The following is a 27,851-nucleotide window of genomic DNA, read 5'->3' as shown; positions in this document are numbered from 1 at the left end:
TTTTAGGAACATCACAGAGGCCTTGGTAAAGCCATTTATCTTCAATGCTACATCAGGCAAGTACAAATTGTGCTGCCTTTATTATACACACAGCAGGGAAAATAGTAAGGTAATCAAGCATCTTGTTTATCTATTATATAAAGAAAGGAAGCTCTGTGTAGACATTTTTTCTTATTTCTAAGATACATCAAAAGCCTTCGTCCTGGGTGCTTATTTGTCTCTGAATGAAATAAGCAATCAGGAAGTCTCTTACTCTGTACACCGCAATCCCTTCACAACCAATAACTCAGAATGGAACTCTTTGAAGTGACATTCAGAGGAAGCAATTGAACACACAATGACATGAATAGCAACCAATCAATGACATAAACACCCTCAGAGAGTGCAACAGTACAGTACATGTTACAGTAAATTAAAATCTTATGTGGGTAAATTAGTCATCTTTACCGTCATTTACTGTTACCCAGGCAAAGTGATCATCTATACATTTGCAGTTGTAGGCAGAAAGATATTGGTTCTTCATTATATAGTAGTCTAGCAGCAAACCCAATATGGGCCTATCATTTCATCCACTGACAAATGTATCATCCATTTATTCATGGGAATGTAATGGACTATCAAATGTTAACAAACTCTGGTCCCTGTCTGTAGTTTGAATATAAAACAGATGAGTTATAACCCAACAGCGCTATAATTCTCAAATACAGTGTGGATTGTAGCATATTGGAATGGCAAGAACATTGAAACATGGATTCCCAGGTTTTATTGATAAACTATTCAAAATCATTTTTTTTCCGCTCTGACCATGTGACCTGACCAGTAATAACCTGACCAGTAATATCTTTAAAAATGTTTTTATCTACATAACATCATAATATATCACCCCCATTTGCTGAGACAATGTTGGACTTGGTGGTCATGACTTTACAGTATTGTCTTCTACAGGTATCCATCCAGCTCCCATCCTTCTCTGTGTCCTTGGTGGAGGCCAGGAAGGCACTTATCTCAGAGTCTACAGACAAAACCAAAAGACATCACTCACTCACTGACTACCAAATGCAATCATTCATATCCTACTTTACTTTCAGGAGAGCCTATAGCCTCTATTATGCAATCAGAGCCATCTTTTATTTCAGAAACCCTGACCTTTTAAACAACATTGACATTGTGTCTGAATCTAAAGTACCACCTCACCTCACAGACATTTGTTTAGAATTTCAATTAGCCTCTCTAGCCTTAATCTCTAATGTCAACTAATGCTTGATGTTCCCATTCAGGCATTACATTTCAAAATTTCTTTTTTTTCAAGGCCTCTACTGATTAAGGGGGTATTGTTTGTATTGAGTGCTTTGAATAGCCCACGTTTATATATTTACACGACAGGCAAAGCAGAACTGTAATGAAAGGAAAGGTTTTAAAGCATTAATTAACCAGGGGAGGATCCTTGGCACCAGGTGGAGGAGATCTTGTGGCTGAATGAACAGCATTGTTCAAGAGACCCTGTCCTTGCCCCCAACTCCACAGCTAATGACAGACATGCTCACCCAAACCCTTCATATGAGAACTTCAAACAACAAAATCTTGATTCACCTATCGGAAGATTATTGCTGCATAACTAATACCCTTACCATAGTTATGCAGAAATACACTACATAACCAAAAGTATGTGGACACCTGCTTGTCAAACATCTCATTCCAAAATCATGGGCATTAATAAGGAGTTGGTCCCCCCTTTGCTGCTATAACAGCCTCCACTCTTCTGGGAAGGCTTTCGGGTAGATGTTGGAACATTGTTGAGGGGACTTGCTTCCATTCAGCCACAAGAGCATTAGTGAGGTCGGGCACTGATGTTAGGCGATTAGGCCTGGCTCGCAGTCAGCCGACACTTGACATCGCACATGGTGATCTTAGGCTTGTGTGCGGCTGCACGGCCATAGAATCCCATTTCATAAAGCTCCTGACGAACAGTTATATTGCTGAAGTGGCTTCCAGAGGCAGTTTGGAACTCAGTAGTGAGTGTTGCAACCGAGGACAAACGCTTTTTACCATTCTGTGAGCTTGTGTGATCTACTTCATGGCTGAGTCGTTGTTGCTCCTAGACATTTCCACTTCACAATAACAGCACTTACAGTTGACCGGGGCAGCTCTAGCAGGGCATAAATTTGACGAACTGACTTGTAGGAAAGGTGGCATCCTATGACGGTGCCACGTTGAAAGTCACTGAGCTCTTCAGTAAGGCCGTTCTACTCCCAATGTTTGTCTATGAAGATCGCATGGCTGTGTGCTTGATTTTATACACCTGCAACTAGTTTCAGGACTTCCTCTTCTTTACGTTAAGCCAAGGGGTGTGAGTAGAAGATAACTGACCTTCTGGAGGGCCCTAGGGGGAAGTCTCCTCTCCGATAGTCCTCCAATTGCACTCATACGCACCAGGATGTGGTTCCTCTCAACAGACCATCAATGATGAAGATGGGAAAGGGGATACAAAAATGGGAGGAGAAATTAGGTGATCTCTAATTCATAAACAAAACTGCCGTGCATGCAGGCACATTTATTTCGTGACCAGACAATTCACAGCATTTCAATTCATGACCAGTCACAATATCCATTATGGAGGCATTCAAAAGACACTTTTGGAAATGGCCTTTTGTTTACGCTTTATTTCATTTTACTGTGACAAGGCAAATGATCAATTTCTCATTTTGTCGTGATTAGACTACCGGTGGAACCACAGCCTGTCATAACATTATGAGGCACAGGAAAACAAACAGCTTTTCAAATACACTTCACCAGACAATGTATCGGTGATGTTGTCCTTCTGACATTGCAACAACATGTCGTAAATGTTGTACTGTGACTTCAGATGCAGGAGGGAGTCTAGGTTGCAGCATCACACACTTAGTAATCTGAAAGTACATGAAAATACATAGATAAACAAATGTCACTTCTCAAGGACATACAATTACAGATCGTACAGACTTATAAAATGAGTTAACCATTTGATTTAGAGTGCTTGCTCTGAAAACCCATTGGGTCTAGCTGCCTACTGCCTTCAGACCTGTAATGGACGGTATGTTGTATTTTTTCCCAGGTCTTATAAAAGTTATTATTCGTTTCCGCTCGCCTGCCTTATTGCCTTGTATATCAGCAGACTCCACAGAGGGCCAAGCCAGAGTGCTTTGCATAATAGGGAGAAAGAATCTCTAACTGAATTGTGGAAATAGATTTCAACATTAACGCAGCAGTTGAGAGTAATACATCATGAAAGCGGATGCAGGCGGGATGTGACGGGGACATAACAACGGTGACATAAAACAGGCAGGTGGAAGTGAGCAGTAAAACAGGACAACCCTGCGTGTCATTGTTAAGTGACAGATATTTCCCTCCCTAATGGCTAATAATGATGGGATTTACTACAGAGCAGTCTGTTCATATCAGCCTTGTCTCTTTGCTGTGACAGTAACACAAGCCCATTTTATAGGGTTTGGGCAGCAACACAACATACTGAAGCTGTAATCAACCAAAATGTGCACAGCTGGGACCAAAGCAATCTTGGGACACCTGGAAGCAATTCAAGATAGCATTGTTTCAACACAGACACCAAACTGCAGGAATGCAAGTTATTGTAAACAGGAAAAAATACCAGTCCTAGAACAGAAAGAATTAAACTATTCTAATCATTAACTATAAGTGAAAGATTCCGTAGAAGCCAGTCAGGAGCCAGTAAACATTACACATGTTCGTCCTGCATTCAGGGAGTGAGGAGCTCCATATTTGTTCATACCATTAGAAGGCTCTGATTAGGAGTGCAGAATGAGGGCAATTCATTATCATTACTTTAAGCATGACAACTGGGAGCCAACGTGCTGCTGAAATGAAAACGGAATAAAACCGCTCAAGAAAATTACACAGCCGCATGGTTTTGTCAACAGGAAGCCTTCCTCCTCCAAAACAACAGCCTCTTAATTGATCTATTTAGCATATATGGTGGAGCTGAGCAGGTCTCTCCAAAGAGAGTGTAGCTCAGGCTCTTTCATCTGCAGTCTCCGCCACCGCGCCAACCTCCGCGAGACACCAACACTGACTTGCGCTCCCTTTGACTGAGGTGGCCATCGCTAAGGATTCCCTTTGACTTTGACATGAAGATGGAAATGTGATCTGGTTAAGCAAGGAGAGGTGCGAATTGTTGCCCTGATGGAGCATCCTGTCAAAGCAAAATTATTAATTTCTGTGATGCTGTGAACTGTCATCACGCCCCCAGTGTCATGGGCACCTTCAGTCATTCAATTTGATGTCCACTGGAAGACAGAATGGCATTGTGAGTTCTGAAGGCTGTCCATTTTCCACCTCATCCTTCACTGTTTACCATTCAGATCAAAATCTAACCTTTATGGTTTCAACTAGTTTCAGCCGGAATGAACTGTCTCTAGAGTCTACAGTTCTTTTGAAGATGTAGCTGTTGTGTTCACTTCGGGACATCAGTGCAGAGAAACCCATAACAAACTGTGAGCTAACACCCACTCAAGCCGGTCCTTCTTCCTGTGATGTCCCGCCAGCCACTCCAGCGACACACTGACAGCTTTGACAGTTTTTGGGTGAAATGAGGACGTGAGAAAGGACAGTGGCTCAGTAATGATGACCTCTCCCCAGAGAGACAAGAGAGAGGCAGAGGCCATCCAGTGACATGTCTATAACCACTGGAAGTGTGGTTTAGTTAAAGTGAAAGCACCAGCTGTGTTTACACTGAGGCAAGTTAGTGTTTGTTTGGAGTGTGTGTGGAATACATTGCCCTTTCCAAAAGTATTCTCCGAAGAGGTTTAGTGAACCAAAAATAAGTGAGCAATATAAGCTAAATAAATGTTCACATCAAATCATGTTAAGAATGAAAAAATCGCTACCTTTATGGTAGCTTTAATAGCCATGGTGGGGTCTTATCTGTTGTAAATGCATTAGTGTTATATTAATGAGTCTTCTCTGTGTCTAAAAGAGGGACTCAGTACAGCAATACTTAATTCAACTAAGAATGCTTTTCAAAGAAAAATAAAATAGACACGACTCAATTCTGAGAATAGCTCTTTTCATATAGCGGAATTATTATATCAGGCAGTCCATGTGGTTTAAACATAGCATAAAGCAAAGAGTCAATCTCATATTGATCAATGGGTGAAGGATGTATGAATGCGACACAACAGGCTAATCAGATGGTAAACCACACAATGTATGCACTGCTGTGCCTTTGTGCTCCTGCTCCCCATTCATTCTGAAAGGAAGATCGGAGAACAGAATTCATCTTAACTCAGGCCAAACGTGTGAGATTGCTCATAGCTGAACAGTGAATGAATTTTCACATTGAATTCACGGCAATCAGCCTATCAATCAAATCCTGTGGCAAAGAGGAACAAAACAGTGAAAAGGATGGAAAGATTGTGATGATGTGAAAGGTAGATAATGAATTCTTACCTAAATACTGATAACGTGCAGTAGTTATTGATTTGGCTGTCTGTAGAAGCACACGTCCTTTTTGCACACAGTGTAAGTATGCCCTCCTATGGTAGAACCTGGGACTGCAACCACACCTTATCTTTCATATTGGCTGCATAATCTCAACTAAACATTCTTCTCTTTCACATTTTCAAATATTTTAAACAACCTATGTTATTTATGGGGAGCATCCTCTGAACAAACTGATGTGAAACCGTATCCAACCTAAGAGTCATACAAGTGTATGACAAGTCAAGCATTCTCCTCGTAGTGTGTGAGGGTCAGTGTTGAGGTCAAGACTCACTGTGGGGGAGATGCGCATCTCCCTTAGGTTGTACTCAGCCTTATTGGGCAGAGACTGCTGTCCCAAGAGCTCCCACACAGCATGGGGGGGGGGGGGGGGGGACAGCAGGTTGACCATGGACAGGAACGACTGGGGAGCAGGAGGGGTCAGGGCAAATCAGTCAGACATAATTTTATTGTTCTGAAAAGCGAAGGTCAAGATTACATTAGTTTGGTTTTATGACAAGGTCTGGGTGCAGCAATTGTTTTTGTTTCTTTCCTACATTCTATCAAATCAAATGTATTTATATAGCCCTCAGCTGATAGGTCAAAGTGCTGTACAGAAACCTAGCCTAAAACCCAAAACAGCAAGCAATGCAGGTGTAGAAGCACGTTGGAAAAAGAGATTATAACAGAACATGGCCAAGATGTTCAAATGTTCATAAATGACCAGCTTGTTCAAATAATAGTAATCACAGTGAACAAGTTAGGGTTCCATAGCCGCAGGCAGAACAGTTGAAACTGGAGCAGCAGCACGGCCAGGTGGACTGGGGACAACAAGGAGTCATCATGCCAGGTAGTCCTGAGGCATGGTCCTAGGGCTCAGGTCCTCCGAGAGAGAGAAAGAAAGAAAGAAAGAGAGAAAGAGAGAGCATACTTAAATTCACAAAGGACACCGGATAAGACAGGAGAAATACTCCAGATATAACAGACTGACCCTAGCCCCCCAACACAAACTACTGCAGCATAAATACTGGAGGCTGAGACAGGAGGGGTCAGGAGACACTGTGGCCCCATCTGATGATACCCCCGGACAGGGCCAAACAGGAAGGATATAACCCCACCCACTTTGCCAAAGCACAGCCCCCACACCACTAGAGGGATATCTTCAACCACCAACTTACCACCCTGAGACAAGGCCGAGTATAGCCCACAAAGTTCTCCGCCACGGCACAACCCAAGGGCGGGGCGCCAACCCAGACAGGAAGACCACGTCAGTGACTCAACCCACTCAAGTGACGCACCCCTCCTAGGGACGGCATGGAAGAGCACCAGTAAGCCAGTGACTCAGCCTCTGTAATAGGGTTAGAGGCAGAGAATCCCAGTGGAGAGAGGGGAACCGGCCAGGCAGAGACAGCAAGGGCGGTTCGTTGCTCCAGTGCCTTTCCGTTCACCTTCACACTCCTGGGCCAGACTACACTCAATCATAGGACCTACTGAAGAGATGAGTCTTCAATAAAGACTTGAAGGTTGAGACCGAGTCTCCGTCTCTCACATGGGTAGGCAGACCATTCCATAAAAATGGAGCTCTATATGAGAAAGCCCTGCCTCCAGCTGTTTGCTTAGAAATTCTAGGGACAATTAGGAGGCCTGCGTCTTGTGACCGTAGCGTACGTGTAGGTATGTACGGCAGGACCAAATCGGAAAGATAGGTAGGAGCAAGCCCATGTAATGCTTTGTAGGTTAGCAGTAAAACCTTGAAATCAGCCCTTGCCTTAACAGGAAGCCAGTGTAGGGAGGCTAGCACTGGAGTAATATGATACATTTTTTTGGTTCTAGTCAGGATTCTAGCAGTCGTATTAAGCACTAACTGAACTTTATTTAGTGCTTTATCCGGGTAGCCGTAAAGTAGAGCATTGCAGTAGTCTAACCTAGAAGTGACAAAAGCATGGATTAATTTTTCTGCATCATTTTTTGACAGAAAATGTCAGATTTATGCAATGTTACGTAAATGGGAAAAAGCTGTCCTTGAAACAGTCTTGATATGTTCGTCAAAAGAGAGATCAGGGTCCAGAGTAACGCTGAGGTCCTTCACAGTTTTATTTGAGACAACTGTACAACCATCAAGATTAATTGTCAGATTCAACAGAAGATCTCTTTGTTTCTTGGGACCTAGAACAAGCATCTCTGTTTTGTCCGAGTTTAAAAGTAGAAAGTTTGCAGCCATCCATTTCCTTATGTCTGAAACACATTCTATCAATTCAAATGGCTTAAAAATGATTTTGAGTGGGGGAATAAGGAATTCGGACTATAGAAATTTAATCAATCAGTCTCTAGAGATTTATTCTGCATGCAAATAACCTACTTCTTCTCAACAAAAGGATGACAATTACATTCATATCTGCTACAGACAGTGTGTATTGCTGTAGGGGTATCAGAGGACTGACATATTGATAGATCACACTCAAAGTGATGCACAGAACACCAACTGTTAGACTTCAGTGCAGCTTTTGACATTGTCGATCATAGTCTGCTGCTGGAAAAACATATGTGTTATGGCTTTACCCCCCCTGCTATAATGTGGATAAAGAGTTACTTGTCTAACAGAACACAGAGGGTGTCCTTTAATGGAAGTCTCTCAAATATAATCCAGTTAGAATCAGAAATTCCCCAGGGTAGCTGTTTAGGCCCCTTGCTTTTTTACATTTTTACTAACAACATGCCACTGACTTTGAGTAAAGCCAGTGTTTTTGTATGCGGATGACTCAACACTATACACGTCAGCTACTACCGTGACTGAAATGATTGCAACACTCAACAAAGAGCTGCAGTTAGTTTCAGAGTGGGTGGCAAGGAATAAGTTAGCCCTAAATATTTCTAAAACTAAAAACATTGTATTTGGAACAAAACACTCACTAAACCCTAAACCTCAACTAAATCTTGTAATAAATTATGTGGAAATTGAGCAAGTTGAGATGACTAAACTGTTGGAGTAACCTTAGATTGTAAACTGTCATAGTCAAAACATATTGATGCAGTAATAGCTAAGATGGGGAGAAGTCTGTCTATAATAAAGCGATGCTCTGCCTTCTTAACAACACTATCAACAAGACAGGTCCTACAGGCCCTAGGAAAATTGGGCCTGTAAGGACTTAGGAAAATTGCAATTGGCTCAGAACAGGGCAGCACGGCTGGCCCTTGGATGTACACAGAGAGCTAATATTAATAATATGCATGTCAATCTCTACTATACATACACATGGATTTAGTACTGTAGATATGTGGTAGTCGTGGAGTAGGGGCCTGAGGGCACACAGTATATTGTAAGATCTGTGAATGTATTGTAATGTTTTTAAAATTGTATAAACTGCCTTAGTTTTGATGGAACCCAGGAAGAGTAGCTGCTACTTTGGCAGCAGCTAATGGGGATCCATAATCAAAACAAATACAAACTGTGAATACATGAGTAGATTACTTCCTGTAGATTAGTGAATACAAAAGACTGGATTTAAATAAAACATGAGAAAACAAGAGCTAGGATATTTATCTGGCAGACACCGTTATTTAATTTAGGGAATAAATCATACCAAAACAGATCTAAAAACCCACATTGTCATTCTTGCAGGTCTGGTGTCTGTCGTTTTTATCTATGGCTGGGCTGGTTCCTATCTTGTCTGAATATGGTATAGACCAGGGCTAGGCAATCATTTTATCTCGAGGGCCACACCGGGATTTCACAATTTCACGGACGGATTTGTTAGCCCAAATAAATTTGCGGTCCAGAAAAAGGACAGTTATTTGAAAACGTATACTGCAGGTCCATTAGAATTTCTATATACTTTTTGTATCTAGTTTTAGACGTTCAAGAGTGGCCTGAGGTGTTTTTTATCCCCAAATAATAATTTCCCAAACCAGATTGAATTGGCAGTATGTTGCCCATTCTTGGTATAGACCTACCATTCACACACAGCCTTTAACCATCCACCATGCAGAGCTAACACAAGGGCAATACTCATAACGCCAACTTCAATCAGAGCACTGCTCACTGACATCTGCCAACTCAGATCAGCCATTCATCCAGTTTTGAGCACTCTATTGGTCTCTGTAGTAAGTCCTCTCTGACCTCATAAGGAAGGCTGACTGTGTATGTCAAGGCCGAGTTGTCCTGCTGATTGTCCTCAGGAGGTATCATAAGGAAACCATGAGTGTGGAAGCACACAGAACTGTAAAAAACTGAGAAGATATTTTACCTTCACACAGCTGCTGTCAATGAAGTCCATTCGGGTGGACTTGGGGTGAACGACCCTCACATCCTCTCTCCCACACTCCAGAACCGACCACAGCTCCACCACTAAGGCCTGCACGAAAACTGCCAGAACATACTGAGCTGTAATTCATGTGTAATGTGCAATAATTGTATTTTCAAACTGCTATCAGTACTGTCATGTAGTAGCTAGTACCTGAGCTGTGTAATGCCACCACACCAGGGGTTGTTGCTGCTACCTGTGTCACCATCACACCGTAGCCAAACTTGTCACATGGTCTTGCCTGGAGGAAAGTGTGATAACTGATTAAAAGTAGGCCATGATTGTTATTAGCCAAAAGCAATTTACTATCTTGCATAATCAAGTGTGTGTGTGTGTGATTCCTCATTCTTTGTGTGCAGTATATTTGTTTATTATTAAAATGGGAACACATTAGTTAGGCCAGAGGCATTATTCTATACTCTGGGATATTGAAATGGCACTCAAGTGTATAAATATATTTATGTTAATTGACTTTATGTAAATCTCTAGCTCAAACAATTGATAGAAAATGAAGATACAAGTAAAACAATATTCCAAGCACATTTCACCACTATCGTGGATTAATCAAAGTAATGGGCATTTACAAAAAAATAGGACTACAAGCTGAAATGGAAGATTTAAAACATTTAGAAATGTAAACACTGATTGATTTAATGTGTAAAGATCCTTAATTAATTACAAAACAAAAAAAATAGATTAGTTTAATTAGAATACGGAGAAAAATGTATGCAAAACAAGGGGGGTAATTAAAAGCGCATGTAAACAATTCTAGTCATTTAAAGCAGCAGGGATTTCTGCCCAGGTTTTCAGTATAAGATGCATACACTGGGCAGTAAGGGTACTTAATGAGAGACTAATAAATCTCATTCAGTGTAATAGTGTATTATGATATACATACAGTACATAGCTGGGCGTCATAAATACTAAGTACAGAAGTAGACTTAATTTTGCCTATTCATCCCTACCACGGTGTTGATTCTCAATGCACATCACCAGTAAGCAATAAGAGTTGACTATAACATGGTAATAATACCTGTAGTTTCTTGGTGAAACTGGAGAATGCTGGAGGAGCAGCAGGCCTTTCGGAGTGGCAGAAAAGTTCAGAAGGTTCAGGTTCAGGAAAGTCTCCTCTCAAACCACTCTGTGTGGATTGACAGCAGAAGGAAAGTATAACGGGAAACCTCATTATTTCCCCATCTTATTTATCCTTCTTAATTAACAACATGCCAGAAGGGTGACTGAAAATAAAACCACAACATCATTATCATAGATCCACAAGCACCCTTTGCCTACAGAGGGAGACACTAACAAAACGAACATATTCTCCAGCTCCTGAGAGGATGTAGAAAGGATGGCTCTGGGAACCGGGGTGGGATCTCTTTCTGACAGGGAGCTCATCTATGATAGGGGGAAAAGAACTTCAGAGTGAGCCTTTGTAATTCTCCCCTGAACTCGTACACTGAACAGCAATAATGAGGAGTTCAGCAGTAATATTAGGGGCTCTGAATCTCATTCCTCCAGCCTTTCTACCTTCCTCCATAGGAGCACAGGGCTCACAGGGATTAGTTATTAGCAGAGTGGAGAAAGTTCTCTTCTGTTCTCCTCCATTGCCTGCCTGACACACTACATCCCTCACATAATAATGAACTTGGACAATATCCCACTGGGCACAAACAGGTTAAATCAATGTTGTTTTAAAGTCATTTGTAAACGTATTGTGATTTGGAATCTACATGGAAAATATATATATATTTTTTAAGTAATTAACTGTCGTTTTGAGGGTGAAATTTCAACCACAGGATTATGTCATCATGGTAACCAAATTTTAACAGACAAACCTTGTATAAAATATGTTGAGTTCGTACCTTGAAAATGTCAGATCTTAAATGTTATATCCACTATCAGAAGAAGAAAACAATAGCCTTGGCAGCAGGGTTTTAACCAAGCCCTGTTTAGCTTTTAGAATTGCCACTGACTATTACCAATGTGCTATTATGAAAATGACATTGAGAGAGCTCTTAATAACTAAATATATTCAATGTTGCTATCAATGTAACGGTTTTCTAGGTGTGAAGGAGAGTCGGACCAAAATGCGGCGTGTAGATTGCGATCCATGTTTATTAAATTGAAGCAACACGAATCTAACTACAAACACTACAAAATAATAAACGTAACGAAAACCGAAACAGCCTAATACTGGTGTACATAAACACAGAACAAGGACACTAAGGACAATCACCCACAAACACACAGTGAAACCCAGGCTACCTAAATATGGTTCCCAATCAGAGACAATGACTAACACCTGCCTCTGATTGAGAACCATATCAGGCCAGATATAGAAATAGACAAACAAGACATCCAACATAGAATGTCCACCCAGCTCACGTCCTGACCAACACTAAAACAAGGAAAACACACACGAACGATGGTCAGAACGTGACAGTACCCCCCCCCCCCCCCCCCCCCCCCCCCCCCCCAAGGTGCGGACTCCGGACGCACAACCTAAACCTATAGGGGAGGGTGTGGGTGGGCATCTCTCCGCGGTGGCGGCTCTGGCGCTGGACGTGGACCCCACTCCATAATAGTCTTAGTCCACCTCTTTAGCGTCCCTAGATAGGTTACCCTCCTTAATGACAGCTCGGGACAGAGGGGCAGCTCGGGACAGAGGGACAGCTCGGGACAGAGGTAGCTCGGGACTGAGGGGTAGCTCAGCACTGAGAGGAAGCTCAGCACTGAGAGGAAGCTCAGCACTGAGAGGAAGCTCAGCACTGAGAGGAAGAGTCTGGTTGATTGGCGGATCTGGAAGAGTCTGGTTGACTGGCAGATCTGGAAGAGTCTGGTTGACTGGCAGATCTGGAAGAGTCTGGTTGACTGGCAGATCTGGAAGAGTCTGGCTGACTGGCAGATCTGGAAGAGTCTGGCTGACTGGCAGATCTGGAAGAGTCTGGTTGACTGGCAGATCTGGAAGAGTCTGGTTGACTGGCAGATCTGGAAGAGTCTGGTTGACTGGCAGATCTGGAAGAGTCTGGTTGACTGGCAGATGTGGAAGAGTCTGGCTGACTGGCAGTTCTGGCTGCTCCATGCTGACTGGCTGCTCTGGCTGTTCCATGCTGACTGGCTGCTCCATGCTGACTGGCAGCTCTGGCTGCTCCATGCTGACTGACTGCTCTGGCTGCTCCATGCTGACTGGCGGCCCTGGCTGCTCCATGCTGACTGGCGGCCCTGGCTGCTCCATGCTGACTGGCGGCCCTGGCTGCTCCATGCTGTCTGGCGGCCCTGGCTGCTCCATGCTGACTGGCAGCCCTGGCTGCTCCATGCTGACTGGATGCTCTGGCTGCTCCATGCAGACTGGCAGCTCTGGCGGCTCCTTGCAGACTGGCAGCTCTGGCGGCTCCTTGCAGACTGGCAGCTTTGGCGGCATCCTGCAGACTGGCAGCTCTGGCGGCTCCTTGCAGACTGGCAGCTCCTTGCGGACTGGCAGCTCCTTGCGGACTGGCAGCTCAATGCAGACTGGCAGCTCAATGCAGACTGGCAGCTCCATGCAGACTGGCAGCTCCATGCAGACTGGCAGCTCTTTGCAGACTGTCAGCTCTATGCAGACTGGCAGCTCCTTGCAGACTGGCAGTTCTGAACAGGCGGGAGACTCCGGCAGCGCTGTAGAGGTGGAAGGCTCTGGCAGCGCTAAACAGGCGGGAGACTCCGGCAGCGCTGGAGAGGAGGAAGGCTCTGACAGCGCTGGACAGGCAAGGCGCACTGTAGGCCTGATGCGTGGTGCTGGCACTGGTGGTACTGGGCCGAGAACACGCACAGGAAGCCTGGTGCCGGGAGCTGCTACCGGAGGGCTGGGGTGTGGAGGTGGTACTGGATAGACCGGACCGTGCAGGCGCACTGGAGCTCTTGAGCACCGAGCCTGCCCAACCTTACCTGGTTGAATGCTCTCGGTCGCCCTGCCAGTGCGGCGAGGTGGAATAGCCCGCACTGGGCTATGCAGGCGAACCGGAGACACCGAGCGCAAGGCTGGTGCCATGTAAGCCGGTCCAAGGAGACGCACTGGGGACCAGATGCGTAGAGCCGGCTTCATGGCACTTGGCTCAACGCTCACTCTAGCCCGGCCGATACGAGGAGCTGGAATGTACCGCACCGGGCTATGCACCACCACAGCATAACACGGTGCCTGCCCGGTCTCTCTAGCCCCCCGGTAAGCACAGGAAGTTTGCGCAGGTCTCCTACCTGGCGTAGCCATACTCCCTGTGAGCCCCCCCCCCCCAATGCATTTTTGGGGCTGACTCTCGGGCTTCCTTCCGCGCCGCCGTGCTTGCTTCGCCAACTCCATTCTACGATAACCTTCCGCGCACTGCTCCATCGAATCCCAGGCGGGCTCCGGCACTCTCCCTGGGTCGACCGCCCACCTGTCTATCTCCTCCCAAGTAGTATAGTCCATTCTCCTGCTGTCCATAACGTCCTCCCATGTCCATTCCTCCTTTCGCTGCTGTTGCCCGTTACCACGCCGCTTGGTCCTGTTGTGGTGGGTGATTGTCCTTAGTGTCCTTGTTCTGTGTTTATGTACACCAGTATTAGGCTGTTTCGGTTTTCGTTACGTTTATTATTTTGTAGTGTTTGTAGTTAGATTCGTGTTGCTTCAATTTAATAAACATGGATCGCAATCTACACGCCGCATTTTGGTCCGAATCTCCTTCACATACAGAAAACCGTGGCAATCAAACTCATTCCAAAGGGTAAGTTTAACAGAGCTGCTCAAATGTATCCATACTTTATCACTCATGTATCATCAATTATACTAAAGTCATCAACAGCTACTGTTTCAATTCAACACAGGGTTCAACAAAGAATAGACAATACAATAGACCTAGGGTTTCAAGCTCAGGTTGAATTAAAAGTGTATTCCGTTGTCAATGCAACCAAATATCACCATTTGAAGGAGATATCTTCTGCTTGGATAGTTCCATCTGGCTTTAATTACTAATAATGTATATGTTGGAATCACGCCTTCATCTCAACCAGTGGCACAGATTGAAAAATCTCCTTCAAATGCTGATATTTGGTTGCGTTGACAACCAAACACAAATCAATATTCCTTTGTAATCCAGTAAACAGCCTACAGATAAGGCCATTTTACAAACTAATGTAACATTCAATTCAACCTTAACATGAGGTAAACATCCATGACCACATTGTGAGGTTACTGTAAATATACACTTCTTATGTAATCATACAAAGCGTGCATGTTGAAGATAGAATACATAGGTCGTCGCAGGTCTGTGGAGATCTTCACAATTGCTGTAATAATCTGTGCAGGATCACGAACGGCATTGATCACTTGCACCATGTACTTTTCATCTAATTTCAACTGTAATCCAAGTAATTTGGTTCTGCCATTAGATGAAGCACAGTGATAACACATTCATCTGTTGTAGAAATAAACAAAGTATCTTTGTATTCCCATTTGAACCTTGCTGTCCTTCTAAATGGCTGAAATCACAGTGATAACGCTTTTAGGTGACTTTTAGGTAACTAATCCAAACATCTGACATTGTTGTTACATTGGAATTTGGTTGTGCTTTAGATGTTTGAAAGCATAGTGATAACACATTACGAATTCAACTAACTTGTTCCTCATTTTGAGTGGGAGAAATTGAACACAGGTTTTCATCTCATTGATGTCACACCCTGATCTGTTTCACCTGTCTTTGTGCTTGTCTCCACCCCCCTCCAGGTGTCGCCCATCTGCCCCATCCCCTGTGTATTTATACCGGTGTTCTCTGCTTGTCTGTTGCCAGTTTGTCTTGTCAAGCCTACCAGCGGTTTTCCCGTACTCCTGTTTTCTAGTTTTCCCGGTTTTTACCATTCTGCCTGTCTGCCGTTCTGTACCTTGTGACACTGCCCTGGATTACTGACCTCTGCCTGCCCTGACCCTGGGCCTGCCTGTTGTTCTGTACATTTTGGACTCTGCTCTGGATTACTGACCTCTGTCTGCCCTTGACCGGTCTTTTGCCTGCCCAGTTTTTGAAATAAACTTTTGTTACTTCGAACTGTCTGCATCTGGGTCTTATCCTGAGGTCTAATAATTGACCAACATCTCAACCAAATATTACCCAATTATCCACGTTGAAATGACGTGCTGTACCTAGTGGGATGCTTATGTTCAAACATTCATGATGTTTGGTTTGTGAAGATAAACTGTTGTTCTGGGAATTGCAAGGGCAGTTGAGAAGCTCTAATTGAGAAGTGAGACCATGGATGATTGGGGCTTGGGATCAACAAAACACAGCCTATCCATCATAAAGTTTGTTTTTTGGTAAACTCTCAAAATATTATTCTAAATATTTTTGAAGGGCGACTCATGTAAAAGGAAGTGGATGTTTTTCTACACCCAATGAAATAGTTAATGTTTAATTCACATGTTTGAGAGAAGACTAGTAGGGTGGAGTTTGATATGTGAACTTAGGTTAAGGATTACATTGAATTCATATCAGTTCTCTGCTGCCAATGACTGGAACGAACTGCAAAAATCACTGAAGCTGGAAACTCATATCTCCCTCACTAGCTTTAAGCACCAGCTGTCAGAGCAGCTCACAGATCACTGCACCTGTACATAGCCGATCTGTAAATAGCCCATCCAACTACCTCATCCCCATACTGTATTTATTTATTTATCTTGCTCCTTTGCACCCCAGTATCTCTACTTGCACATTCATCTTCTGCACATCTATCACTCCAGTGTTTAATTGGTATATTGTAATTACTTTGCCACCATGGCCTATTTATTGCCTTCGCAGTTGTAAATGAGAACTTGTTCTCAACTAGCCTCCCTGGTTAAATAAAGGTGAAATAAAAAATAAATATTGATAAAGGCATAGACGATGGTTCATGATAGCCAACAGCATATCATAAGTGCTAGCTGGCAAAAAGTAATCAAAATAGTAAAACTGCCAATAAACGTACCCTAAAATATTCCTTTCCAACATGTCTTGCTAATGTAACATTGTATTGGTCGATAACTTGATATAGTAGTATACAGTGGTGTAAAGTACTTAAGTAAAAATACTTTAAAGTACTACTTAAGTAGTTTTTTAGGGTATCTGTACTTCAATATTTATATTTTTGGCAACTTTTACTTTTACTCCACTACATTCCTAAAGAAAATAATGTACTTTCTACTCCATACATTTTCCCTGACACCCAAAAGTACTCATTACATTTTGAATGCTTAGCAGGACAGGAAAATGTTCTAATTCACACACTTAAAGATAAAATTCCTGGTCATCCCTACTGCATCTGATCTGAAGGACTCACTAAACACAAATGTTTTGTTGGAGTGTTCCCCTGGCTATCTGTAAATTTAAAAGACAAGAAAATTGTGCCGTTTGGTTTGCTTAATATAAGGAATTTGAAATTATTTATACTTCTACTTTTGATACTTAAGTATATTTTAGCAACTACATATACTTTTGATTAAAACTAAATACTTTTTTAAACTTTTACTTAAGTAAGACTTTACTAGGTGACTTTAACTTGTACTTGAGTCATTTTCTATTAAGGTATCTTTACTTTTACTCAAGTATGAAAATTTGATACTTTTTCCCCCACTGCATATATTTTCCCCCCACGTAGCATATATTTATTTTTTACTGACGACAAAGCCAATGAACAGATGCTTTGAGTTACTGGGTCTGATTTAAAAGAACTGCCCATAACTGCAATTTGTATTGCAATTTGTATTGCCAAACTCACAACAAAACAAAGTACTTTAGTTTAACTGTAATATGATGGAAATATTGCTCCCTTTTTGGTAGAGTGAAGACACTACCTTTTTCAAGGCTGCAGCGATGCACTCAAGCAGGCCATAGGGCCTGAGCACCTGCAGTCCTTCAGATGTATTGTACATCTGCCGACACACAAAGATGAAGGCCCCGTTCACACCAGGGCATGTCTCTGCCTCCTGTAACAATGGCAGCTCTTTAGCCAGGAACCTCTGGGTGAACTGGAAGATCACAGATCAAATAGCCTGATTGATTACCTGATCCACCTCAAATGTTTACTTTTAAGTAACAAGCTTTGATGTTTTGGTATCAACAATCAAGAATTAAAAGGCCCAGTGCAGTCAAAAACATGATTTCACTGTTTTTTATACACTGCATTTGGAGAGTATTCAGACCCCTTCACTTTTCCACATTTTGTTACGTTACAACCTTATTCAAAAATGTATTAAATACATTTTCCCTTCATCAATCTGCACACAATACCCCATAATGACAAAGCGAAAACAGTTTTTTTGAATTTATTAAAAAGAAAATAACTGAAATACCTTATCTACATAAGTATTTAGACACTTTGTTATGAGACTCAAAATTGAGCTCAGTTGCATCCTGTTTCCATTGATTATACTTGAGATGGCACACACCTGTCTATATAAGGTCCCACAGTTGACAGTGCATGTCAGAGCAAAAACCAAGCCATGAGGTTGAAGGAATTGTCCGTAGAGCTCCGAGACAGGATTGTGTCGAGGCACAGATCTGGGAAAGGGTACCAACATTTTTCTGCAGGATTAAAGGTCCTCAAGAACATAGTGGCCTCCATCATTTTTAAATGGAGGAAGTTTGGAACCACCAAGACTCAAACTAAGCAATCGGTGGAAAATGGCCTGGGTCAGGGAAGTGACCAAAAACCCAATGGTCACTCTGACAGAGCTCCAGAGTTCCTCTGTGCAGATCGGAGAACCTTCCAGAAGGACAACCATCTTTAATACACTCCACCAATCTGGCCTTTATAGTAGAGTTGCCAGACGGGAGCCACTCCCCAGTAAAAGGCACGAAAGCCCATTCAGAGTTTGCCAAAAGGCACATCCCTACAGTGAAGCATGGTGGTGGCAGCATCATGCTGTGGGGATGCTTTTCAGTGGAAGGGACTCGGAGACTAGTCAGGATAGAGGGAAAGATGAACGGAGCAAAGTACAGAGATACTTGATGAAAACCTGCTCCAGAGATCAAAGCTCACCTTCCAACAGGACAATGACCCTAAGCATACAGCCAAGACATTGCAGGAGTGGCTTCGGGACAAGTCTCTGAATGTCCTTGAGTGGCCCAGCCGGAGCCCGCACTTCAACCCGATCTAACATCTCTGGAGAGACCTGAAAATAGCTGTGCAGCAACGCTCCCCATCTAACCTGACAGAGATCGAGAGGATCTGCAGAGAATGGGAGAAACTCCCCAAATACAGGTGTGCCAAGCTTGTAGCGTCATACACAAGAAGACTCAAGGCTGTAATCGCTGCCAAAGGTGCTTCAACAAAGTACTGAGTAAAGGGTCTGAATACTTATGTAAATGAAATATTTCCGTTTATTTTATTTGCAAACATTTCTAAAACCTTGTTTTTGCTTTGTCATTATGGGGTATTGTGTGTAGATTGATGAGGGGGCAAAAAAACTATTTCATGCATTTTAGAATAAGGAATGTGGAAAATCAGAATAACAAATCAGAATAATTTCCAAATGTACTGTGTATATTTCCACACTATGAGGTTGAAATAATACTGTGAAAATTATGACAATACCCTTTTAATGTAAAAGTTGCATTGACTCACATCAACGGCCGTCTGCACTGATAACTTGCAAACACTCATGGGATAGCGAAAAATAAGTTTGGCTACAAAATGCTGTCCCTTCGTTAGAAAATGTCAGCCACTGAACCCCCGTTCATCCTCAAAAAAATGCAGAGTTAATCTTACCAAAAACTATAAACCTGTAGCTAATATTGACTCTTTTTTTCATGAGCAAGTCTTCACTACCTATTTCTACATCTAGCTAGTAAGGTATTTTGTGGTGGTATTGATTAAAATCGAAAATTGGCAAGACAATTTGCTAGCTACAGTGGGGCAAAAAAGTATTTAGTCAGCCACCAATTGTGCAGGTTCTCCCACTTAAAAAGATGAGAGAGGCCTGTAATTTTCATCATAGGTACACTTAAACTATGACAGACAAAATTAGAAAAGAAAATCCAGAAAATCACATTGTAGGATTTTGAATGAATTTATTTGCAAATGATGGTGGAAAATAAGTATTTGGTCAATAACAAAAGTTTATCTCAATACTTTGTCATTGCCAACAAAGGGTATATAACAGAGGTCAAACGTTTCCTGTAAGTCTTCACAAGGTTTTCACACTGTTGCTGGTATTTTGGCCCATTCCTCCATGCAGATATCATCTAGAGCAGTGATGTTTTGGGGCTGTTGCTGGGCAACACGGACTTTCAACTCCCTCCAAAGATTTTCTATGGGGTTGAGATCTGGAGACTGGCTAGGCCACTCCAGGACCTTGAAATGCTTCTTACGAAGCCACTCCTTCATTGCCCAGGCGGTGTGTTTGGGATCATTGTCATTCTGAAAGACCCAGCCACCTTTCATCTTCAATGCCCTTGCTGATGGAAGGAGATTTTCACTCAAAATCTCACGATACATGGCCCCATTCATTCTTTCCTTTACACGGATCAGTCGTCTGGTCCCTTTGCAGAAAAACAGCCCCAAAGCATGATGTTTCCACCCCTATGCTTCACAGTAGGTATGGTGTTCTTTGGATGCAACTCAGCATTCTTTGTCCTCCAAACACGACGAGTTGAGTTTTTACCAAAAAGTTATATTTTGGTTTCATCTGACCATATGACATTCTCCCAATCTTCTTCTGGATCATCCAAATGCTCTCTAGCAAACTTCAGACGGGCCTGGACATGTACTGGCTTAAGCAGGGGGACACGTCTGGTACTGCAGGATTTGAGTCCCTGGCGGCATAATGTGTTACTGATGGTAGGCTTTGTTACTTTGGTCCCAGCTCTCTGCAGGTCATTCACTAGGTCCCCCCGTGTGGTTCTGGGATTTTTGCTCACCGTTCTTGTGATCATTTTGACCCCACTGGGTGAGATCTTGCGTGGAGCCCCAGATTGTGGGAGATTATCAGTGGTCTTGTATGTCTTCCATTTCCTAATAATTGCTCCCACAGTTGATTTCTTCAAACCAAGCTGCTTACCTATTGCAGATTCAGTCTTCCCAGCCTGGTGCAGGTCTACAATTTTGTTTCTGGTGTCCTTTGACAGCTCTTTGGTCTTGGCCATAGTGGAGTTTGGAGTGTGACTGTTTAAGGTTGTGGACAGGTGTATTTTATACTGTTAACAAGTTCAAACAGGTGCCATTAATACAGGTAACGAGTGGAGGACAGAGGAGCCTCTTAAAGAAGAAGTTACAGGTCTGTGAGAGCCAGAAATCTTGCTTGTTTGTAGGTGACCAAATACTTATTTTCCACCATAATTTGCAAATAAATTCATAAAAAATCCTACAATGTGATTTTCTGGATTTTTTTTTTCATTTTGTCTGTCATAGTTGAAGTGTACATATGATGAAAATTACAGGCCTCTCTCATCTTTTTAAGTGGGAGAACTTGCACAATTGGTGGCTGACTAAATACTTTTTTGCCCCACTGTAAGTGAAGTTCTAGCTAATGCACATATCAGTTTTCATGATATCTGTTCTGCCGTGATTGGTGCGCCGAGTTCTACAGCACAGCTGATTTCTCTCCGCGACATTATCACGTTGGCCAAATGCTACAAAATAGCGAGGCACAGTGGCCACTGTCAGAGTCAGATATAATACATGCTGATTTCTGAGAACAGTCCCATAATTTTGGTGCTGTACAACTTCATCAACAAGCTTGCAAACTAGCTACCGTATGGCCATTCAAACAAGCTTGCACTAGCCTGCTAGCTGGAGCAAATTTGCTCAGCTGATCGAGCATAGTTTTCCAAGTAGCCAGTACATCATAGCTTCCGAGAGCGGAGTGATTTTCATAGATTTTCAGAATATTTGTAAATGTTTTGGTGATTTTCTGAACTGGATCCTGATTGGATCCCAAAATTCTAAGGCACTGCATCAGTGCTAGAGGAGTCACTACAGACCCGGGTTCGATCCCAGGCTGTATCACACTTGCCTAGTTAAATAAAGGTTAAATAAACAAGGAACTAGTGTTAAATGGATGAGCGAAATCTCGATTTTTAGAGAGGAGTTCCATATCCTACAAGACAGATCGGTTAAGGGACGAGTGACATTATCTGACGTGAGACAATTAGAAGAGCTGTTTGAAAAGAGTGCTGAAATTTCTGCCTGTTATGGTGGGATGGAGTATGCCCTGCCTGGTGACATCAACAGGTTGTAAATTACACAATAGACCAATAAGAAAGAGTTCCAAACCTCTCTGCCAATAAATCAAATCAAATTGTATTTGTTGACATACACGTCTTTAGCAGATGTTATTGTGGGTGTAGCAAAATGCTTGTGTTTCTAGCTCCGACAGTGCAGTAATATCTAACAAGTGATATCTAACAGTTCCACAACATATACACAAAATACATGGAAATCTAAATAAGGAATGAATTAAGAATATATATACATATATATCAGAGCAGCATTGGAATAAGAGTGGCAGAGTATAGAATACAGTAAATACATATGAGATGGGTGATGCAATATTTACAAACAATTAAAATGACTAAGATACCTTAGAATAGTATAGAGTACAGTTTATACATACAGTAATTCAAGATACAGAGATATTATTAAAGTGGCTAGTGTGTCCATTCCCTTAAAGTGGCCAGTGATTCCTAATCTGTCTATAGGCAGCAGCCTCTGATGTGCTGGAGATGGCTGTTTAACAGTCAGTGATGTAATCTGGAATACAATACAGTATATACATATGAAATGGGAGATGCAATATGTCAACACAATTTAAAAGTGACTAAGATACCGTAGAACAGTGTGGAGTGCGGTTTATACATATGAGATGAGTAATGTTAGATACGGAACATTATTAAAGTGGCTAGTGATCCATTTCAATAACAGCTAGATTTCAGTTTTCTGCTCCACACTCCTAGACCACTCCTAGACAGTCCTATCAAAACACTTGCTTGAGAAATTGCTCTTGCTAAGAATCACAGTAAGGTACTTAATTGTTACCCAGAAATGATTTGGTATTGAGATATAAAAAAACCCAGCTGCAGTTGACCTTAAACAAGCCAATTTCCTAGTTGTGCTCTGTAAGAACACGAGAAAGAACTTCTACACACTTTCTTAGTATACTTAGTATGCTGAAAATGTAATATTCATAATAATAAATAAGCACCTTGTGTACTGAATAAAGTCAGTTTTAACTTACCCTTCACTCTCGGCAGAAACTAGATTTCTTTCCTCATTCCGTGGTGGCAATTCTTGTGAGTGTCTGCTATATGAGTGCAGTTTCTGAGGAGTTTAATCTGGCCTGTGACACACAAAACGAATTGAAATGGCTTTGGGCACATTGCGGAATGAATACAAAATGACACAGACAACTCATACAGTGCATATGTAACTCTTGACATACCATCAACAGATTAGACACACATCCACAGGGGTCAGTTCAGGTTCTGCAGTGTAGAATTGCAGCATAAATTCTACAGGGTAAATTCCGAAGTAACAGTTATCATTATCTGAACATAGATAACAAACGATATGGCTGTTTTTAGCTGTAAACTAGTTAGTGACAAAGCACAAACAAAGGATATCCTGTGAGACAGGGAAGGTACATTATTATTGATCTTTTGACTGGAATAAAGATAGTGTAGTGTTGGTCAAGAAAGTGAAGGGGAAATAAAAGAGGTGTTGCTGTCACCAACTGAGACCATGTTTAATGGCTCAATACAAGGTTATGGCACGCCAGTGAATCTCAGTGATTTTGTTACGTCTCATCTCAGTGAGTATCACAGTGTTCTCTAGAGTCGAGACAAAAGGTCTGACAGAATTAAAGTGGGTGTACTCTAGAACACTATATCGAGATAAAGGGCTGTCATAAAAACTAAGACACATACTACAGTATCCGTTACACCTTCTTTCATAGTTAATTAATAATCTTAATCGGAAGCTGGGCAGCATGTGTAAATGACGGCTTTGTAGTGAGTCAAGGGATGGGAGAGGCAACGTGAACCACACCTGCATGCAACGAGTCACTGTGCAGAGGCTTGGGGTGTTGGTACATGATGCTAATCAGAATGACAACCAGGTCTGTCAGACTGACTGGATCTGTAAGACAGGAAAATTACAAATTGATCAGACAGTTAGGGTGGCAACCTAGAATAATGGATTGCAGCTGCTGTACCTCAAGGATGGGGTCTACGTAACTTCTGTGAAATAACTGTCAAACTATCTAAAAGGATAAGACTTTATTTCTGCTCATACCTTTGCTTTTCCCCACTTTGATGGGAAAGAGCTTTCTCCCATTAATGTACATGAGAAGCCTTCCTAGCACACATAATGAGTGAACAAAATAAGTGTATTCCAGCTTTTTGGCAGTGTAGAGTACTTTTAGCAATGCCTGAACAGAAACAAGATCATAATTCAACAGTGGGAACATAATATATACAATGCTGTCTAGACCCAATTAACATCTGATCAGGTAAAACTGATGTATAACAAATAGCATACTGATGTAATTTCAAACAATTTCTTCACAAACCTATCTTTTAGCGTATGCTAAAACAATTACAACACACAACGGGCAGTTCTGACACTACAAAGGTTTTGTATAATTTCAGCCAGTAATTTTGAAAGTAGCACTCACGAGCCAAAACTGGTGCTCAGAATTGTGTACAGTTGTGTACATCAATTATTTTGTATATATCTTTCGTCCTGCAAAACAAAAAATGGGTTTGATGTAACAATTTGTACAATATATTACGAATGTTTAAGGGACAAAAAGCCTTTGTACAATCACTGACAATGGGTTCAGTGTATCTGTGCTCATCCAATGCAAGGTCAAGAACGCAACCTCACTCTACGCCAGATAACACGAGGCACGTTCCGGAGAAATACTCCCTCCTCTCTGACGATAACACAGCTATCTGGGCTCAGGAGACAGGCAGGGAGGGAATAACATGTTTAAAGGAGAACTATACAGCATAGTGAGGCATTAAGCGTCTCTTTTTCACTAGGCCTTCCATATCATACATGAGGCTGTGGACATTTGTACTGTATTCAGGAGAAACAACGTATGGAGAAAAATAGTGTCTCAATGGATTTAACATGAGAGAGAATAGAGAAGCTAGTCTGAATTAGAATACAGGCGTAGGATAGGTAATATGTTCCGTCCTAACCAAATGACAAAACACCTAATGGATTCTTAAATACTTTCTGCATTTCCATAACCCCATAGCCTACCACAAGTTATTTAGCAAAATTAGACTGAGCTCTAGTCCACACATAAGTCATTTGTTTTATCGTGGACTAAATGATGTATACATATTGCATGGTCATAGACAATCTGGGCTTTTCAAGACTTTTCATGAGCCCTGTACTACCTGAGCTTGACCAGTCAGTGATTCCCTCCATCCCCACCAACACTATGCAGCTCCTCCCCAGACTATACAGTATACACAGTGGTCATCTCTATCAGTGCATGTGAGCACTCCTCGACTCTGGCGATAGATAGTAGCAGAGCCATTGGGCCTGGAGAGGAGGAGGAAAGACCAAGACCACAGAGGAAAACAAACCAGCCTGATAACTCCTGATACGGTCCGCCTAAACAAGACTTGACCTATTCAGCATCTAAACACCCTCCACCACAGAGTGGGATAAGGAGGTGTGTGAACTAGGTCAATAGGGAGAGATGGAGGCAAGCTGTGAGGGGTGGCTTCTGGCGCCTGCATCGAGTTCTCAAGGGATATAGAACAGGTTAAATAAATAGACATTTTCACCTCCAACAACTAGATATGAAATTGGCCAACATGTCAATTGTTGGTGTTGTGCTACAGTAAATCTTGGTTTTAATGTAATTGAAATAGAATAGAGAAATACCCGTGTAGATTAAAGTTGAACTCACTGATGTGCTGGTTCTCGAAAGAGTGGATGACCTCACCCGTCTAGTCTATGAATGGGTCACAGGACTCAATAGATACACTGCTGAAGAGCTGCTACAATCTGGGATAGAACAGCACTCATTACAATAATCAAAGGGATGTTTTAAAAACTGAAAAAAAGACAACTGAAGACCAGGAAATTACTTTGTTTTAAGTTAATTCATTTTAAGTTCATATAATTTCCAGAATTCTACCTCAGAATATAACTATGAATAGCAAGTGTAATGTCTTCATCATCCATCAATGTCATACTGTAAGGCAAGCATTACATATATGGCAAGGTTTTAATAGCTATAAAGGAAAGGAGTTTAATATTAATCAAACTGGGAACTCATTTCTAATCACGAAGGAGGAGAATCAGAGACAGACCCTTGAGATTCCTGGAGTGGTCAATCATCAGCTCATCATCAATCTCACCACCACCCTTATTTCCAGTCCACTCTCACTGCCACAGAACAGAACCATTAAGATTAGTCATCACTCACTCACCAGAGACTTGTACTTCCTCTCCAGAAGCCTGTAGACCTCGGTCCTGCTGTAGTAACCATACTGGAAGAGACAGGACTGACATCATCTTCACTCAGCACTGACAATTGGTTAGCCTACTTATGGGCGGGGGGTGGGGGGGGGGTTGGTTTCTTGTAGTGTTAATAGAAGCTAGGTTTATATTGTGCTCACCATCCACCTATTAAACCAGGTGGCTTTGATATCCAGTAAGGCAATGAGGTGCAAGGCTTTCTCTGACCCTTGTGTCTCTAACCCGTGTTCAGGGTGTAAGGACAGGAGGGAGAAAGTACTCTATTATCTCCTCCATGTACCTAGTGAGACAAAGAAGATATCAAATTACATTTTAGACTAAACTATTACTTTGCAAGTGCTGATTACTGAATATACTGTAAAATAGAACATCTCACTTTTGTGGGTGGCGAATCCAAAAGATTGTCACTTCCTTCTGAAAATCATTCATTAGTCTCATCTGGTGGAAAAATAAATGTCAATAAAAACTATATCATATTCATATGGGTATAACTGCCATGCAAGTATCACATTACAGAGTGCATTCTTGTTTTAGAAGACGAGTAATGTCCGGTCTGTTTACCTCAATCCCAACCGATCCAGTCAGTTTATTGATTTTTTTACCTTTATTTATCTAGGCAAGTGAGTTAAGAACAAATTCTTGTTTACGCCTCAAGCACAGATCCAATGCCTTAGACTGCTCGGGAGCCCCAGTTTAAGGTACATGAAGTCAGACTCCAGACTTTTAGCTATTTGTCAGAAGGCAAAATATACATTATTCACATCATTATCCACATCAGACTTTGAATAGAAAAAGAAACAAGACATTTCAGAAACATATAGGAGAAAACGAATGAATTACCTAAACTGTTGTAGATCTCTCTTATTACATTCAGTGGAGAAGAGAATGTTTTTGATAAAAAAGCCCCGGACCTTATCCTGAATAGAGGATGAACAAAACTATAAGACTCATGTAGGTGTGATTTTTTGCAATTTCACTGTGTGACAAATGTTCATCAGACCAATAAAAAACGAAATAGATAGACAGAAATAGACAAATAGACAAATAGACAGATTTTTATGTTAATTTTTTTTATTCGATTTCCGCAGGGTGCGGAAATCGACTCTAAGGGGTTTTAAAGACCTAGTATAAAGACAGAGATTTTAAATGTCTACTCTAAGAATGCCTACAAGCGTTGTTGTCAATGTTTAATAGCGTATGAAGATGGCCTACTTTACTTTGAGTTAATCTATCAGACATCTTCAGTTGCCAAACTAAGCTGTCCAGCTCTTTACCTTTAAACATTTTGTTGTATAAGCAAAACCAGGATGACTGCATTCCTTAGAGTAGTACATTAATATTACTTTCTAAGTTACATAAGAAAGGCATTTTGCTGAGAGCATGTTATCTCCACTCATAAGTGCCAACTTTTGTGTGAGCATTTTTCAGTGACTTACACTGAGGTCAGGGTCTGGGTCAGCCAGTGCAGCTGAGAGGTTCCTATGCAGGCTGCTCCAACTCCCACAGCTCAGCACATCCGAGGTCTATGCATCACACAGACCCTGCATGGCCTCCCAGTGCACTTGCACACCACATCAC

General features: G+C 42.0%; 1 pseudogene; it reads right to left on the bottom strand.

Annotated features, from left to right (window-relative positions):
* On the bottom strand, positions 1-27,841 carry LOC110529580 (annotated as a pseudogene).
* Positions 27,842-27,851: the final 10 nt, after the last annotated feature.

Source organism: Oncorhynchus mykiss, chromosome 8 (assembly GCF_013265735.2).
Source record: "Oncorhynchus mykiss isolate Arlee chromosome 8, USDA_OmykA_1.1, whole genome shotgun sequence".
Lineage (NCBI taxonomy): Eukaryota > Metazoa > Chordata > Actinopteri > Salmoniformes > Salmonidae > Oncorhynchus > Oncorhynchus mykiss.
This window is presented reverse-complemented; position numbering and strand designations above follow the sequence as displayed.